The sequence below is a fragment of the Acipenser ruthenus genome, chromosome 55, assembly GCF_902713425.1.
Source record: "Acipenser ruthenus chromosome 55, fAciRut3.2 maternal haplotype, whole genome shotgun sequence".
Classification (NCBI taxonomy): domain Eukaryota; kingdom Metazoa; phylum Chordata; class Actinopteri; order Acipenseriformes; family Acipenseridae; genus Acipenser; species Acipenser ruthenus.
In genome coordinates, this window is record NC_081243.1 from 6,849,841 (window position 1) to 6,865,849 (window position 16,009).

Genomic DNA, 16,009 nt, shown 5'->3' on the forward strand with positions numbered 1-16,009 from the left:
CACTTCGGACTCGTGATGGTAAGCCAAACTGATATACAGCTCCAACAAAACTTTCAAAAACTGTACAAGCTCTGTTGTTGTTGCTGGCTTTCAGGTACACTATTTTTCTACTGTAGCCATCAATGCCGCCATGAATGACTATCCTCCATCTGTAGGCAAAATAAGATACAATGTTAACCAGAACAAAATATTTGCTTCTTTTTACAGTAGTTCCTATTTGCCTGTGTTTCTAAAATGTGCTATTATACACTTATCGTGCTTTTAATAACTGTAAATGCTTCCAAAGCGTTTACAGTTATTATGAAATCGGTACAATTGGATGAAGGGGAGTGGAAGAATATGCGGAAGCAGTTATTGGTGAACTGGAATTTAGCCAGGACACCAGGGTTGACAACCCTACTCTTTTTGAAATGTGCCCCATGGGATCTTTAATGGCCACAGAGAGTCAGGGCCTCAGTTTAAAGCCTCATCCAAAAGACTAATTGGAAGATATTATTATCATTTAACACAAAATATCACAATACATTTTACTAATAGTAACAAAGTATCTTGTTCTGCAGTGAATGCAATGTTGAACATCATTGAAATACAAGGTGATGCAGTGATGTACTACACACTATTAGTAATATACATTGCCTTATGCTTGTAAATACATTTTTAATGTATTGATACTTTGTGCTGAAATTTAAAGTATGTTTTGTATTTGTGTACTTACTGAATTAACTTATGATTTCCATCTATGTGCCTGAGTGACAAAGGAGAAGGAACACTGTAGGCTCTTCGTTGGATAACGTTCATGCCAAGTCTTCGCAAAAGTGTCCCAATTGGATCAACAGTCCTCATAGTTTCTCTCATTCTGCATTGCTGTACCCTATTAAAAATACATCAATAAATAAACAGTATAGTGTTGGTGGAGGCCTCATACCGCAGAGGGTCACACCGTGCTAGTCTTTGTTGAGTCTGCAAAGCTGTTGCTGTGACACGCCTTGTAATATGGAATATATTGAAACCGAATTGTCTGCTTGTGTAACACCTAGCCAATAAGGAGTAATGAAATCGTCACACGAGCATTGTTGGTTCAGTGGTAGATTTCTCGCCTGCCACGCGGGAGGCCCGGGTTCGATTCCCGGCCAATGCAACCTTCTTTTTCTTTTTTACTTTATGTATAGAATAACAGCAGCACTCACCTGCCTTCAATCAGTAAAAAAAAAAATCTCCCCGTCGGAGAATTGAACCCCGGTCTCCCGCGTGACAGGCGGGGATACTGACCACTATACTAACGAGGAAGGCACACGCTCCCTGCCAATATGGCAACACATTTAGTTGCAAAGCGTCTAAGTCAAAACTGCCTGCTGAGCTTAATGTCGGTTTACGGATCGAAAACAGTATAGTAGAAAACAAAACAAAAAAAAAATTCGGGCTCATCCGGGATTTAAACCCGGGACCTCTCGCACCCAAAGCGAGAATCATACCCCTAGACCAACGAGCCAGCTGCCTGGATTTATCCGGCGGCCGACGCGTGATACGGTCTCTGGCAGCAAAATAAGTGCAGCATGACCAGAGTCCCGTTCCGGAATGCTGCTGACACCTCAGAGGAGGGGGGGCTTAATACTCGCCAACACAACCTTCATTATTTTTTGGCATTCTTATAGTGCTGCTTTTTTTTTTTTTTTTTTTAAATTCGCAGCACGAAAACTAGGATTCACATGTGTTTCACGTAACACTTTTTCAATTCATTCATCTGGTCACAGTGTTTTACCGCTACAGCAGGACCCGGCAATGCTTTTAATGGAATCGGCATTAAAAGCTGCCACGTCAGTGGAGAACTGCACGAGTACTCTCGCTCTCATTTCAGACAAGGGGATTTGAATTGCCTTCTAGCCGCTCTCGCTCACGCCGGGCGCCGTGGCGTGTGTCTGTAATCCCAGCTACAGGGGCAGGTTGAGGCTGGCGGATCGCTTGAGCACGGGAGCTCTGTGCTGCAACTGGCTGTGCTGATCGGGAGTCCGCACTTAGCACGACATCGACATGGCATTTCTGGGGGAGCTCGTGAATGCCAGGTCGTCTAAGGAGGGGTGAACCGGCCCAGGTCGGGAACGGAGCAGGTCAAAACCCCCGTGTCGCACCAGTAGTGGCACTGCTCCTGTGAGCGGACGTTGCAGTGGATCCTTTGCAAAACAACGAAACCCAGCCTCCTTTTTTTCTATTTATTTTTTGAAGTACATGCTGACTAATTGATCCATTCCAAACATATCATAACGAAATCCCACCTAAACTACTTTCCTCATTTATAGCGACCGCTTCTCGATGCCCATAGAAATGCTAGCCACCAGTTAAAGAAGTCAGACGGCCCAAACAGGCAACAGCAAACAACTCGGAGACACGGCAAAATTACAGTGCTCTCGACAGGTACACCCAGTATCAAAGTGTCTCCCATCTAACAGAACAGCCAGGTCAGCTCCACACTGGCCTGTCCCAGCTGCACCTCCCCTCCCTGACTATCACAGCTCCACACTGGCCTGTCCCAACTGCACCTCCCCTCCCTGACTATCACAGCTCCACACTGGCCTGTCCCAGCTGCACCTCCCCTCCCTGACTATCACAGCTCCACACTGGCCTGTCCCAGCTGCACCTCCCCTCCCTGACTATCACAGCTCCACACTGACCTGTCCCAGATGCACCTCCCCTCCCTGACTATCACAGCTCCACACTGGCCTGTCCTGACTGCACCTACCTCCCTGACTATCACAGCTCCACACTGGCCTGTCCCAGCTGCACCTCCCCTCCCTGACTATCACAGCTCCACACTGGCCTGTCCCGACTGCACCTAAATCCCTGACTATCACAGCTCCATGCTGGCCTGTCCCAGCTGCACCTCCCCTCCCACACTATCACAGCTCCACACTGGCCTGTCCGAGCTGCACCTCCCCTCCCTGACTATCACAGCTCCACACTGGCCTGTCCCGACTGCACCTCCCCTCCCTGACTATCACAGCTCCACACTGGCCTGTCCCAGCTGCACCTCCCCTCCCTGACTATCACAGATCCACACTGGCCTGTCCCAGCTGCACCTCCCCTCCCTGACTATCACAGCTCCACACTGGCCTGTCCCGACTGCACCTCCCCTCCCTGCCTATCACAGCTCCACACTGGCCTGTCCCAGCTGCACCTCCCCTAACTGACTATCACAGCTCCACACTGGCCTGTCCCGACTGCACCTACCTCCCTGACTATCACAGCTCCACACTGGCCTGTCCCAGCTGCACCTCCCCTCCCAGACTATCACAGCTCCACACTTGCCTGTCCCAGCTGCACCTCCCCTCCCTTACTATCACAGCTCCACACTGGCCTGTCCGAGCTGCACCTCCACTCCCTGCCTATCACAGCTCCACACTGGCCTGTCCCAGCTGCACCTCCCCTACCTGACTATCACAGCTCCACACTGGCCTGTCCCAGCTGCACCTCCCCTCCCTGACTATCACAGCTCCACACTGGCCTGTCCTAGCTACACCTCCCCTCCCTAACTATCACAGCTCCACACTGGCCTGTCCCAGCTGCACCTCCCCTCCCTGACTATCAAAGCTCCACACTGGCCTGTCCCAGCTGCACCTCCCCTCCCTGACTATCACAGCTCCACACTGGCCTGTCCCGACTGCACCTCCCCTCCCTGACTATCACAGCTCCACACTGGCCTGTCCCAGCTGCACCTCCCCTCCCTGACTGTCACAGCTCCACACTGGCCTGTCCCAGCTGCACCTCCCCTCCCTGACTATCACAGCTCCACACTGGCCTGTCCCGACTGCACCTCCCCTCCCTGACTATCACAGCTCCACACTGGCCTGTCCCGACTGCACCTCCCCTCACTGACTATTGTTCTGTCTGTCAACCCCAAATGTTACAAGCCTTTAAATAAAACTATATTATTTACGCTACAATTATGTACAGTTCTAAATGAATTCCTGTTATGGCTACTATCCTTACCAAATCCAGGTAAGTGCAACCATGTTTGTATAACGCAGGGCTAGATCTTTTCCCTCCTAAGGATTTTTGGTAATAGAGAATTCTTAACAGTTGTTTAGTTGTTCGAAGAAAGAACATTTTACTTTGTGTCCTTATTAATAAACACTATTTGCATTTCTGTAAAGTCTGTTTGCAGCTTATTTTAAACTGATAATTAAAACACAAATACATAAGCTATATACACATTTCATTTAACACTACTTAAATCAAAATGGCGAAATACTGTGATACTCCAAGTTGACTAGAAATTGGCCGTTACAAACTGGGTTTAAAATAAAAAGGGTAAAAAATAATTATTTTTATTATAAAAACTATTCACATTAACACTTGCAGAGGTGAAGAGAAGAGAACCCTTGCTAAAACCTGAGTGCACTGTACAATGCATGTTTGAAAGCCTTTTCAGGATATTGACAATGAAAAGGAGCAGTTGTGGTATGTAAAGGTCTTAAAACCTACATTTAGGCATTTATGTTGTTTGCTACACTTAATGCTTCTAAATAAAGATCAAGTCCGAAACAGCTGCTCGTCCTCAAAGGGTCAATGTTGACTTGAAGGAAAGGAACCAGTGTGTCCTGCAATGAAACTGGGGGCTCTGATTCACGGCAGGCTCCAGGTCCTTTCCAATCAATTCCATAGTTATCAAAATCCATCTAGTAAAACAGGCAGACAATCAATTTAACATGTTAATTATATAAATATATATATAAGGTAACCTTTATTTGTATCGCTGAAGAAAAGGAAAGTACCATATCAGAGTTCCAAGTCTCACAGGAAGTGGGATTTCCGCTGCTGTAGTTTGACAGTAGCCCTTGAATCCATAGCTGCTGTGGGGATTTCATGTGCTCCGAGGATAGAGGACGTCGGTCCCACCCCCGGCGAAACATATCAAGGTGCATGTTCAGTCTTGGAATCATCATGTAGTGAAGATAAATCATGGTGAAGTTCATCATCTGGGTCAAGTGCCTGTATTGCCTGCAAGTACTGCAAGGCAGCATAATAATTGCTGATAACTGTGTAGCAGACATCACGCCACAGCCTCTCAATGCGCTGGTTGTGCACACTTCGACCTGTGATATGGCTTCCTCTGTCTACAAAAAATTAGAAATAAACAAACAGTTTAAAATGCTAGTGTTTTAACGATGGCAAAACCAACTTACTTTAAACAAAATATTTACATAGGATTCTAAATTCTGCCTTAGTATGAAATTACTTTGTCATTTATTTTAATTATAAAATACTTAATATTTACTTATTAAATACAAGACACTAAACAGTATGTAAATTCAATGAATTTAACTGAATAAATGCACTTTATTTTTCCATTACTGTTCTGTAATAATTTACCCAACAAAATAAAATTAAACTTATGAGGGAAAAGCACCTGGTCCACGACGAGGATGCTCCAGCATAAATCGAGCCACTTCAATGTTTTCAAGGCCTTTTTTATTCTATACATTTCAAGTGCAGCATGACCAGAGTCCTGTTCCGGAATGCTGCTGACACCTCAGAGGAGGGGGGCTTAATACTCGCCAACGCAACCTTCTTTATTTTTTGGCATTCTTATAGTGCTGCTTTTTTTTTTTTTTTTTTTTTTTTTTTTAAAGGTCATGCTGGACTTATTTTGCTGCCAGAGACTGTATCACGCGTCGGCCGCCGGATAAAACCGGCAGCTGGCTCGTTGGTCTAGGGGTATGATTCTCGCTTTGGGTGCGAGAGGTCCCGGGTTCAAATCCCACACGAGCCCGATTTATTTTTTTGTTTTGTTTTGTACTATACTGTTTTCGATCCGTAAACCGACATTAAGCTCAGCAGGCAGTTTTGACTTAGACGCTTTGCAACTAAATGCGTTGCCATATTGGCAGGTAGCGTGTGCCTTCCTCGTTAGTATAGTGGTCAGTATCCCCGCCTGTCACGCGGGAGACCGGGGTTCAATTCCCTGACGGGGAGATTTTATTTTTTTACTCATTGAAGGCAGGTGCGTGCTGCTGTTATTCTATACATAAAATAAAAAAGAAAAAGAAGGTTGCATTGGCCGGGAATCGAACCCGGGCCTCCCGCGTGGCAAGCGAGAATTCTACCACTGAACCACCAATGCTTGCGCGACGTTTTACTTACTCCTTATTGGCTAGGTGCTACACAAGCAGACAATTCGGTTTCAATATATTCCATATTACAAGGCGTGTCACAGCAACAGCTTTGCAGACTCAACAAAGACTGCAGTCCTCGTTTAACCATCGTGCAATCAGCCCTCGGTCGCTGTGATATTGTTGTTCATGGAATCTGAGCGTGCGTATCGGCAATGCACAGTAATTGGAAAAGTGTAATAGAAAAGAATTAAAAACGGGCTCATTCGGGATTTGAACCCGGGACCTGTCGCACCCGAAGCGAGAATCATACCCCTAGACCAACGAGCCAGCGTCTGCCACGGTTGTGGTTTTTGTCCCCCGAGTTTCCAAAGAAGTGCAGAACTGGCTGTTCTGTTAGATGGGAGACACGTTGATATTGGGTGTACCTGTCGAGAGCACTGTAATTTTGCCGTGTCTCCGAGCTGTGTGCTGTTCTCTGTTTGGGCCGTCTGACTTCTTTAACTGGCGGCTAGCATTTCTATGGGCATCGAGAAGCGGTCGCTATAAATGAGGAAAGTAGTTTAGGTGGGATTTCGTTTTGATATGTTTGGAATGGATCAGTTAGTCAGCATGTACTTCAAAAAATAAATAGAAAAAAAGGAGGCTGGGTTTCGTTGTTTTGCAAAGGATGCACTGCAACGTCCGCTCACAGGAGCAGTCCCACTACTGGTGCGACACGGGGGTTTTGACCTGCTCCGTTCCCGACCTGGGCCGGTTCACCCCTCCTTAGACGACCTGGCATTCACGAGCTCTCCCAGAAATGCCATGTCGATGCCGTGCTAAGTGCGGACTCCCGATCGGCACAGCCAGTTGCAGCACAGAACTCCCGTGCTCAAGCGATCCGCCAGCCTCAACCTGCCCCTGTAGCTGGGATTACAGACACACGCCACGGCGCCCGGCGTGAGCGAGAGCGGCTAGAAGGCAATTCAAATCCCCTTGTCTGAAAGGAGAGTGAGAGTACTCGTGCAGTTCTCCACTGACGTGGCAGCTTTTAATGCCGATTCAATTAAAAGCATTGCCGGGTCCTGCTGTAGCGGTAAAACACTGTGACCAGATGAATGAATTGAAAAAGTGTTACGTGAAACACATGTGAATCCTAGTTTTCGTGCTGCGAATTAAAAAAAAAAAAAAAAAAAAGCAGCACTATAAGAATGCCAAAAAATAAAGAAGGTTGCGTTGGAGAGTATTAAGCCCCCCTCCTCTGAGGTGCCAGCAGCATTCCGCACCGGCAGACGGAACGGGACTCTGGTCACGCTGCACTTATTTTGCTGTCAGAGACTGTATCACGCGTCGGCCGCCGGATAAAACCGGCAGCTGGCTCGTTGGTCTAGGGGTATGATTCTCGCTTTGGGTGCGAGAGGTCCCGGGTTCAAATCCCGGACGAGCACGATTTTTTTGTTTTGTACTATACTGTTTTCGATCCATAAACCGACATTAAGCTCAGCAGGCAGTTTTGACTTAGACGCTTTGCAACTAAATGCGTCGCCATATTGGCAGGTAGCGTGTGCCTTCCTCGTTAGTTTAGTGGTCAGTATCCCCGCCTGTCACGCGTGAGACCGGGGTTCAATTCCCCGACGGGGAGATTTTTTTTTTACTCATTGAAGGCAGGTGCGTGCTGCTGTTATTCTATACATAAAATAAAAAAGAAAAAGAAGGTTGCATTGGCCGGGAATCGAACCCGGGCCTCCCGCGTGACAGGGGAGAATTCTACCACTGAACCACCAATGCTTGCGCGACGTTTTAATTACTCCTTATTGGCTAGGTGTTACACAAGCAGACAATTCGGTTTCAATATATTCCATATTACAAGGCGTGTCACAGCAACAGCTTTGCAGACTCAACAAAGACTAGCACGGTGTGACCCTCTGCGGTATGATGCCTCCACCAACACTATACTGTTTATTTATTGATGTATTTTTAATAGGGTACAGCAATGCAGAATGAGAGAAACTATGAGGACTGTTTATCCAATTGGGACACTTTTGCGAAAACTTGTCATGAACGTTATCCAACGAAGAGCCTACAGTGTTCCTTCTCCTTTGTCACTCTGGCACATAGATGGGAATCATAAGTTAATTCAGTAAGTACACAAATACAAAACATACTTTAAATTTTAGCACAAAGTATCAATACATTAAAAATGTATTTACAAGCATAAGGCAATGTATATTACTAATAGTGTGTAGTACACCACTGCATCACCTTGTATTTCAATGATGTTCAACATTGCATTCACTGCAGAACAAGATACTGTGTTACTATTAGTAAAATGTATTGTGATATTTTGTGTTAAATGATAATAATATCTTCCAATTAGTCTTTTGGATGAGGCTTTAAACTGAGGCCCTGACTCTCTGAGGCCATTAAAGATCCCATGGGGCACATTTCAAAAAGAGTAGGGTTGTCAACCCTGGTGTCCTGGCTAAATTCCAGTTCACCAATAACTGCTTCCGCATATTCTTCCACTCCCCTTCATCCAATTGTACCGATTTCATAATAACTGTAAACGCTTTGGAAGCATTTACAGTTATTAAAAGCACGATAAGTGTATAATAGCACATTTTAGAAACACAGGCAAATAGGAACTACTGTACAAAGAAGCAAATATTTTGTTCTGGTTAACATTGTATCTTATTTTGCCTACAGATGGAGGATAGTCATTCATGGCGGCATTGATGGCTACAGTAGAAAAATAGTGTACCTGAAAGCCAGCAACAACAACAGAGCTTGTACAGTTTTTGAAAGTTTTGTTGGAGCTGTATATCAGTTTGGCTTTCCATCACGAGTCCGAAGTGACAAAGGCCTTGAAAACATTGAAGTGGCTCGATTTATGCTGGAGCATCCTCGTCGTGGACAAGGTGCTTTTCCCTCATAAGTTTAATTTTATTTTGTTGGGTAAATTATTACAGAACAGTAATGGAAAAATAAAGTGCATTTATTCAGTTAAATTCATTGAATTTACATACTGTTTAGTGTCTTGTATTTAATAAGTAAATATTAAGTATTTTATAATTAAAATAAATGACAAAATAATTTCATACTAAGGCAGAATTTAGAATCCTATGTAAATATTTTGTTTAAAGTAAGTTGGTTTTGCCATCGTGAAACACTAGCATTTTAAACTGTTTGGTTATTTCTAATTTTTTGTAGACAGAGGAAGCCATATCACAGGTCGAAGTGTGCACAACCAGCGCATTGAGAGGCTGTGGCGTGATGTCTGGTACACAGTTATCAGCAATTATTATGCTGCCTTGCAGTACTTGCAGGCAATACAGGCACTTGACCCAGATGATGAACTTCACCATGATTTGTCTTCACTACATGATGATTCCAAGACTGAACATGCACCTTGATATGTTTCGCCGGGGGTGGGACCGACGTCCTCTATCCTCGGAGCACATGAAATCCCCACAGCAGCTATGGATTCAAGGGCTACTGTCAAACTACAGCAGCGGAAATCCCACTTCCTGTGAGACTTGGAACTCTGATATGGTACTTTCCTTTTCTTCAGCGATACAAATAAAGGTTACCTTATATATATAATTAACATGTTAAATTGATTGTCTGCCTGTTTTACTAGATGGATTTTGATAACTATGGAATTGATTGGAAAGGACCTGGAGCCTGCCGTGAATCAGAGCCCCCAGTTTCATTGCAGAACACACTGGTTCCTTTCCTTCAAGTCAACATTGACCCTTTGAGGACGAGCAGCTGTTTCGGACTTGATCTTTATTTAGAAGCATTAAGTGTAGCAAACAACAGAAATGCATAAATGTAGGTTTTAAGACCTTTACATACCACAACTGCTCCTTTTCATTGTCAATATCCTGAAAAGGCTTTCAAACATGCATTGTACAGTGCACTCAGGTTTTAGCAAGGGTTCTCTTCTCATCACCTCTGCAAGTGTTAATGTGAATAGTTTTTATAATAAAAATAATTAATTATTTTTTACCCTTTTTATTTTAAACCCAGTTTGTAACGGCAAATTTCTAGTCAACTTGGAGTATCACAGTATTTCGCCATTTTGATTTAAGTAGTGTTAAATGAAATGTGAATATAGCTTATGTATTTGTGTTTTAATTATCAGTTTAAAATAAGCTGCAAACAGACTTTACAGAAATGCAAATAGTGTTTATTAATAAGGACACAAAGTAAAATGTTCTTTCTTGGAACAACTTAACAACTGTTAAGAATTCTCTATTACCAAAAATCCTTAGGAGGGAAAAGATCTAGCCTTGCGTTATACAAACTTGGTTGCACTTACCTGGATTTGGTAAGGATAGTAGCCATAACAGGAATTCATTTAGAACTGTACATAATTGTAGCGTAAATAATATAGTTTTATTTAAAGGCTTGTAACATTTGGGGTTGACACACAGAACAATAGTCAGTGAGGGGAGGTGCAGTCGGGACAGGCCATTGTGGAGCTGTGATAGTCAGTGAGGGGAGGTGCAGTCGGGGCAGGCCATTGTGGAGCTGTGATAGTCAGGGAGGGGAGGTGCAGTCAGGACAGGCCAGTGTGGAGCTGTGATAGTCAGGGAGGGGAGGTGCAGCTGGGACAGGCCAGTGTGGAGCTTTGATAGTCAGGGAGGGGAGGTGCAGCTGGGACAGGCCAGTGTGGAGCTGTGATAGTTAGGGAGGGGAGGTGCAGCTAGGACAGGCCAGTGTGGAGCTGTGATAGTCAGGGAGGGGAGGTGCAGCTGGGACAGGCCAGTGTGGAGCTGTGATAGTCAGGTAGGGGAGGTGCAGCTGGGACAGGCCAGTGTGGAGCTGTGATAGTCAGGGAGGGGAGGTGCAGTCGGGACAGGCCAGTGTGGAGCTGTGATAGTCAGGGAGGGGACGTGCAGCTGGGACAGGCCAGTGTGGAGCTGTGATAGTCAGGGAGGGGAGGTGCAGCTGGGACAGGCCAGTGTGGAGCTGTGATAGTCAGGGAGGGGAGGTGGAGCTGGGACAGGCCAGTGTGGAGCTGTGATAGTCAGGGAGGATTTCCTGGGATTTCCGCTGCTGTAGTTTGACAGTAGCCCTTGAATCCATAGCTGCTGTGGGGATTTCATGTGCTCCGAGGATAGAGGATGTCGGTCCCACCCCCGGCGAAACATATCAAGGTGCATGTTCAGTCTTGGAATCATCATGTAGTGAAGACAAATCATGGTGAAGTTCATCATCTGGGTCAAGTGCCTGTATTGCCTGCAAGTACTGCAAGACAGCATAATAATACTCGCCAACGCAACCTTCTTTATTTTTTGGCATTCTTATAGTGCTGCTTTTTTTTTTTTTTTTTTTTTTTTTTAAAGGTCATGCTGGACTTATTTTGCTGCCAGAGACTGTATCACGCGTCGGCCGCCGGATAAAACCGGCAGCTGGCTCGTTGGTCTAGGGGTATGATTCTCGCTTTGGGTGCGAGAGGTCCCGGGTTCAAATCCCACACGAGCCCGATTTATTTTTTTGTTTTGTTTTGTACTATACTGTTTTCGATCCGTAAACCGACATTAAGCTCAGCAGGCAGTTTTGACTTAGACGCTTTGCAACTAAATGCGTTGCCATATTGGCAGGTAGCGTGTGCCTTCCTCGTTAGTATAGTGGTCAGTATCCCCGCCTGTCACGCGGGAGACCGGGGTTCAATTCCCTGACGGGGAGATTTTATTTTTTTACTCATTGAAGGCAGGTGCGTGCTGCTGTTATTCTATACATAAAATAAAAAAGAAAAAGAAGGTTGCATTGGCCGGGAATCGAACCCGGGCCTCCCGCGTGGCAAGCGAGAATTCTACCACTGAACCACCAATGCTTGCGCGACGTTTTACTTACTCCTTATTGGCTAGGTGCTACACAAGCAGACAATTCGGTTTCAATATATTCCATATTACAAGGCGTGTCACAGCAACAGCTTTGCAGACTCAACAAAGACTGCAGTCCTCGTTTAACCATCGTGCAATCAGCCCTCGGTCGCTGTGATATTGTTGTTCATGGAATCTGAGCGTGCGTATCGGCAATGCACAGTAATTGGAAAAGTGTAATAGAAAAGAATTAAAAACGGGCTCGTTCGGGATTTGAACCCGGGACCTGTCGCACCCGAAGCGAGAATCATACCCCTAGACCAACGAGCCAGCGTCTGCCACGGTTGTGGTTTTTGTCCCCCGAGTTTCCAAAGAAGTGCAGAACTGGCTGTTCTGTTAGATGGGAGACACGTTGATATTGGGTGTACCTGTCGAGAGCACTGTAATTTTGCCGTGTCTCCGAGCTGTGTGCTGTTCTCTGTTTGGGCCGTCTGACTTCTTTAACTGGCGGCTAGCATTTCTATGGGCATCGAGAAGCGGTCGCTATAAATGAGGAAAGTAGTTTAGGTGGGATTTCGTTTTGATATGTTTGGAATGGATCAGTTAGTCAGCATGTACTTCAAAAAATAAATAGAAAAAAAGGAGGCTGGGTTTCGTTGTTTTGCAAAGGATGCACTGCAACGTCCGCTCACAGGAGCAGTCCCACTACTGGTGCGACACGGGGGTTTTGACCTGCTCCGTTCCCGACCTGGGCCGGTTCACCCCTCCTTAGACGACCTGGCATTCACGAGCTCTCCCAGAAATGCCATGTCGATGCCGTGCTAAGTGCGGACTCCCGATCGGCACAGCCAGTTGCAGCACAGAACTCCCGTGCTCAAGCGATCCGCCAGCCTCAACCTGCCCCTGTAGCTGGGATTACAGACACACGCCACGGCGCCCGGCGTGAGCGAGAGCGGCTAGAAGGCAATTCAAATCCCCTTGTCTGAAAGGAGAGTGAGAGTACTCGTGCAGTTCTCCACTGACGTGGCAGCTTTTAATGCCGATTCAATTAAAAGCATTGCCGGGTCCTGCTGTAGCGGTAAAACACTGTGACCAGATGAATGAATTGAAAAAGTGTTACGTGAAACACATGTGAATCCTAGTTTTCGTGCTGCGAATTAAAAAAAAAAAAAAAAAAAAGCAGCACTATAAGAATGCCAAAAAATAAAGAAGGTTGCGTTGGAGAGTATTAAGCCCCCCTCCTCTGAGGTGCCAGCAGCATTCCGCACCGGCAGACGGAACGGGACTCTGGTCACGCTGCACTTATTTTGCTGTCAGAGACTGTATCACGCGTCGGCCGCCGGATAAAACCGGCAGCTGGCTCGTTGGTCTAGGGGTATGATTCTCGCTTTGGGTGCGAGAGGTCCCGGGTTCAAATCCCGGACGAGCACGATTTTTTTGTTTTGTACTATACTGTTTTCGATCCATAAACCGACATTAAGCTCAGCAGGCAGTTTTGACTTAGACGCTTTGCAACTAAATGCGTCGCCATATTGGCAGGTAGCGTGTGCCTTCCTCGTTAGTTTAGTGGTCAGTATCCCCGCCTGTCACGCGTGAGACCGGGGTTCAATTCCCCGACGGGGAGATTTTTTTTTTACTCATTGAAGGCAGGTGCGTGCTGCTGTTATTCTATACATAAAATAAAAAAGAAAAAGAAGGTTGCATTGGCCGGGAATCGAACCCGGGCCTCCCGCGTGACAGGGGAGAATTCTACCACTGAACCACCAATGCTTGCGCGACGTTTTAATTACTCCTTATTGGCTAGGTGTTACACAAGCAGACAATTCGGTTTCAATATATTCCATATTACAAGGCGTGTCACAGCAACAGCTTTGCAGACTCAACAAAGACTAGCACGGTGTGACCCTCTGCGGTATGATGCCTCCACCAACACTATACTGTTTATTTATTGATGTATTTTTAATAGGGTACAGCAATGCAGAATGAGAGAAACTATGAGGACTGTTTATCCAATTGGGACACTTTTGCGAAAACTTGTCATGAACGTTATCCAACGAAGAGCCTACAGTGTTCCTTCTCCTTTGTCACTCTGGCACATAGATGGGAATCATAAGTTAATTCAGTAAGTACACAAATACAAAACATACTTTAAATTTTAGCACAAAGTATCAATACATTAAAAATGTATTTACAAGCATAAGGCAATGTATATTACTAATAGTGTGTAGTACACCACTGCATCACCTTGTATTTCAATGATGTTCAACATTGCATTCACTGCAGAACAAGATACTGTGTTACTATTAGTAAAATGTATTGTGATATTTTGTGTTAAATGATAATAATATCTTCCAATTAGTCTTTTGGATGAGGCTTTAAACTGAGGCCCTGACTCTCTGAGGCCATTAAAGATCCCATGGGGCACATTTCAAAAAGAGTAGGGTTGTCAACCCTGGTGTCCTGGCTAAATTCCAGTTCACCAATAACTGCTTCCGCATATTCTTCCACTCCCCTTCATCCAATTGTACCGATTTCATAATAACTGTAAACGCTTTGGAAGCATTTACAGTTATTAAAAGCACGATAAGTGTATAATAGCACATTTTAGAAACACAGGCAAATAGGAACTACTGTACAAAGAAGCAAATATTTTGTTCTGGTTAACATTGTATCTTATTTTGCCTACAGATGGAGGATAGTCATTCATGGCGGCATTGATGGCTACAGTAGAAAAATAGTGTACCTGAAAGCCAGCAACAACAACAGAGCTTGTACAGTTTTTGAAAGTTTTGTTGGAGCTGTATATCAGTTTGGCTTTCCATCACGAGTCCGAAGTGACAAAGGCCTTGAAAACATTGAAGTGGCTCGATTTATGCTGGAGCATCCTCGTCGTGGACAAGGTGCTTTTCCCTCATAAGTTTAATTTTATTTTGTTGGGTAAATTATTACAGAACAGTAATGGAAAAATAAAGTGCATTTATTCAGTTAAATTCATTGAATTTACATACTGTTTAGTGTCTTGTATTTAATAAGTAAATATTAAGTATTTTATAATTAAAATAAATGACAAAATAATTTCATACTAAGGCAGAATTTAGAATCCTATGTAAATATTTTGTTTAAAGTAAGTTGGTTTTGCCATCGTGAAACACTAGCATTTTAAACTGTTTGGTTATTTCTAATTTTTTGTAGACAGAGGAAGCCATATCACAGGTCGAAGTGTGCACAACCAGCGCATTGAGAGGCTGTGGCGTGATGTCTGGTACACAGTTATCAGCAATTATTATGCTGCCTTGCAGTACTTGCAGGCAATACAGGCACTTGACCCAGATGATGAACTTCACCATGATTTGTCTTCACTACATGATGATTCCAAGACTGAACATGCACCTTGATATGTTTCGCCGGGGGTGGGACCGACGTCCTCTATCCTCGGAGCACATGAAATCCCCACAGCAGCTATGGATTCAAGGGCTACTGTCAAACTACAGCAGCGGAAATCCCACTTCCTGTGAGACTTGGAACTCTGATATGGTACTTTCCTTTTCTTCAGCGATACAAATAAAGGTTACCTTATATATATAATTAACATGTTAAATTGATTGTCTGCCTGTTTTACTAGATGGATTTTGATAACTATGGAATTGATTGGAAAGGACCTGGAGCCTGCCGTGAATCAGAGCCCCCAGTTTCATTGCAGAACACACTGGTTCCTTTCCTTCAAGTCAACATTGACCCTTTGAGGACGAGCAGCTGTTTCGGACTTGATCTTTATTTAGAAGCATTAAGTGTAGCAAACAACAGAAATGCATAAATGTAGGTTTTAAGACCTTTACATACCACAACTGCTCCTTTTCATTGTCAATATCCTGAAAAGGCTTTCAAACATGCATTGTACAGTGCACTCAGGTTTTAGCAAGGGTTCTCTTCTCATCACCTCTGCAAGTGTTAATGTGAATAGTTTTTATAATAAAAATAATTAATTATTTTTTACCCTTTTTATTTTAAACCCAGTTTGTAACGGCAAATTTCTAGTCAACTTGGAGTATCACAGTATTTCGCCATTTTGATTTAAGTAGTGTTAAATGA

At 44.5% G+C, this 16,009-nt stretch overlaps 12 non-coding genes across 12 annotated transcripts; 6 read left to right on the forward strand and 6 right to left on the reverse strand.

Moving 5' to 3' along the window:
• Positions 1-1,214: 1,214 nt before the first annotated feature.
• On the reverse strand, positions 1,215-1,286 carry trnad-guc (transfer RNA aspartic acid (anticodon GUC)). Its single transcript has one exon. It is a non-coding gene; the product is annotated as a tRNA-Asp (tRNA).
• Positions 1,287-1,417: 131 nt separating this feature from the next.
• On the reverse strand, positions 1,418-1,489 carry trnap-ugg (transfer RNA proline (anticodon UGG)). Its single transcript has one exon. It is a non-coding gene; the product is annotated as a tRNA-Pro (tRNA).
• Positions 1,490-5,692: 4,203 nt separating this feature from the next.
• Positions 5,693-5,764, forward strand: trnap-ugg (transfer RNA proline (anticodon UGG)). The gene has a single exon. It is a non-coding gene; the product is annotated as a tRNA-Pro (tRNA).
• A 131-nt stretch (positions 5,765-5,895) lies between these two features.
• trnad-guc (transfer RNA aspartic acid (anticodon GUC)) lies at positions 5,896-5,967 on the forward strand. Its single transcript has one exon. It is a non-coding gene; the product is annotated as a tRNA-Asp (tRNA).
• Positions 5,968-6,044: 77 nt separating this feature from the next.
• On the reverse strand, positions 6,045-6,115 carry trnag-gcc (transfer RNA glycine (anticodon GCC)). Its single transcript has one exon. It is a non-coding gene; the product is annotated as a tRNA-Gly (tRNA).
• A 1,347-nt stretch (positions 6,116-7,462) lies between these two features.
• trnap-ugg (transfer RNA proline (anticodon UGG)) lies at positions 7,463-7,535 on the forward strand. The gene has a single exon. It is a non-coding gene; the product is annotated as a tRNA-Pro (tRNA).
• Positions 7,536-7,803: 268 nt separating this feature from the next.
• On the reverse strand, positions 7,804-7,874 carry trnag-gcc (transfer RNA glycine (anticodon GCC)). Its single transcript has one exon. It is a non-coding gene; the product is annotated as a tRNA-Asp (tRNA).
• A 3,634-nt stretch (positions 7,875-11,508) lies between these two features.
• On the forward strand, positions 11,509-11,580 carry trnap-ugg (transfer RNA proline (anticodon UGG)). The gene has a single exon. It is a non-coding gene; the product is annotated as a tRNA-Pro (tRNA).
• A 131-nt stretch (positions 11,581-11,711) lies between these two features.
• Positions 11,712-11,783, forward strand: trnad-guc (transfer RNA aspartic acid (anticodon GUC)). Its single transcript has one exon. It is a non-coding gene; the product is annotated as a tRNA-Asp (tRNA).
• A 77-nt stretch (positions 11,784-11,860) lies between these two features.
• trnag-gcc (transfer RNA glycine (anticodon GCC)) lies at positions 11,861-11,931 on the reverse strand. The gene has a single exon. It is a non-coding gene; the product is annotated as a tRNA-Gly (tRNA).
• A 1,347-nt stretch (positions 11,932-13,278) lies between these two features.
• On the forward strand, positions 13,279-13,351 carry trnap-ugg (transfer RNA proline (anticodon UGG)). The gene has a single exon. It is a non-coding gene; the product is annotated as a tRNA-Pro (tRNA).
• A 268-nt stretch (positions 13,352-13,619) lies between these two features.
• On the reverse strand, positions 13,620-13,690 carry trnad-guc (transfer RNA aspartic acid (anticodon GUC)). The gene has a single exon. It is a non-coding gene; the product is annotated as a tRNA-Asp (tRNA).
• Between the last annotated feature and the right edge of the window lie 2,319 nt (positions 13,691-16,009).